The sequence below is a fragment of the Trichechus manatus genome, unplaced genomic scaffold (genome assembly GCF_000243295.1).
Source record: "Trichechus manatus latirostris isolate Lorelei unplaced genomic scaffold, TriManLat1.0 scaffold00013, whole genome shotgun sequence".
Lineage (NCBI taxonomy): Eukaryota > Metazoa > Chordata > Mammalia > Sirenia > Trichechidae > Trichechus > Trichechus manatus.
In genome coordinates, this window is record NW_004443949.1 from 31,136,321 (window position 1) to 31,138,335 (window position 2,015).

The window sequence follows — 2,015 nt, forward strand, 5'->3', positions numbered from 1 at the left end:
TATTCCTTTGGTCTCCACTGTACCAGCACAGTAAAAAGTATGCCCAAAATAGATGAATGAAATAATTAATACGTTTAAGAAAATCACAGAATGCAAGGAAATTAACTTGGTTTGGAGGATGTGTGATATTTGAAGGAAGACCTTATAAAGAAATTAACTTATAGATTGAGTTTTGCCAGAAGAGCTTTTAAAGAAGCAAAAATGAAAATACAATCCGATTAGAGAAATGTTCTTGTGCATTGCTTTGAACACCAGACAAATATACCAAAATAAAATAAAATAACCTGGTGTGTCCAGGGATCTGCACTAGCTTGTATGTATCTATTTGTTTGCATAACTGGGGCAGAGGAAAAGGAAAAGACTGATGGGCTTGATTATGAATTTTCTCTTGTTGCTAAGGGCTTTGACATAAAAACTCAAACCAAACCCATTGCCTTTGAGTCGATTCTGACTCATAGTGACTCTATAGAACAGAGTAGAACTGCCCCACAGGGTTTCCAAGGCTACAAATCTTTACAGAAGTAGACTGCCACATCTTTCTTCCACTGAACGGCTGGTGGGATTAACTGGTGACCTTTTTGTTATGAGCCAGAAAGCTTAACCACAGCGCTACCAGGCTTTGACATACCAAAAACCAAAACCAAACCCATTGCTGTCGAATCGATTCTGACTCATAGCAATCCTATAGGACAGACTGTAACTGCTCTATAGGGTTTCTAAGGAGTGGCTAGTGGATTTGAGCTGCAGACCTTTTAGCATCCTGGGTTCTTATCCACTGCACCACCAGGGCTCCAGGCTTTGACATAGAGGCTACAAATTAAAAGCAAAACAAAACATACAAAAACTGATGGCTAAATGCAGAGGAAAGACAGGTAAGAAATTCCTCATGGGCAGAGTCTGAAAGACAGAGAAGAAACTTAGAATGAACTGCAGTTGAAGCTAGATTAAGAGTCAAAAATACGTGAAGAACAGAAGAGCAGAGCCAGGAGTGGTATATTTTCACATTTGAGAGTGGATTATAAGAATGAGGAAATGTCATTAAGTTTTACCTGCAGCTAATTGTCCTCACTTTCCTTCACATGTGGAAAATTTGCAAACATTCCAAATGTACATGTTCACTATGTACATTGTGTCAGTGATTTTAATTCGTGCACCACATTTTACATATTATCATCTAAATAATTCCAATGTTACACTTCAAGTAACAATCCTAAGAAGAGAATATTTTGGTAGAATTCACCAATTCCTTACATTATTGAAAAAATTTCTTTTTAGATATTTAAAAATAGGATTTAAAATAGGATAACTATCTCACAGCAAAAACTAAACTAAAAGCATTTAACTAAATGGTGAAATGTTAAAGGCATTCCTAGTAAAGACAGGAAAAATACGTCAAAAATGCCTACTTTCTCCATTATCATTTAACCTCCTCCAGAAAAGCTACTCACAGCAATTAGACAGAAATTCAATAGGAAGTAAAAAAGTAAAAACAGAAAGCAACATTAGCATTTATTTGCAGATTATTTTAATACCTGTTTAGAAAACCAAAACAAAATGAAATAAAAATCTATTATAAACACCGAGATGCTATGAAATATTTATATAACAAAAAATGACTCTTATTTGCAAAATATAATTTGATTTTCAATATAATGAAAATTATTATACCATGTTAATGCAAACTAAATAATATTTTCCAAATGCTATAAAGATATGGATTAAAAAATTCATGGAAAAGAGAGGTAAACATTTTTTTTTTCACAATTTAAAGTTTACCATAAAGTTTTTAATTTTTCCACTATTAATTCACTCAAAATCCTGATGAGAATTTTAATAGTGGTTGAAAAAATTATTCAGCAATTTAATAGGAATATAAGTTAGAAAAACTGCGAGAAAAATATTGAATAGGAAGAATGCTAAAAGGTTTTTAAAACCCCATGATATTAAAATGCATTATAATGTTTAAATGATTAAATAATTATGGTGCTGGTATCAACAATGTTCATGTTACTGCA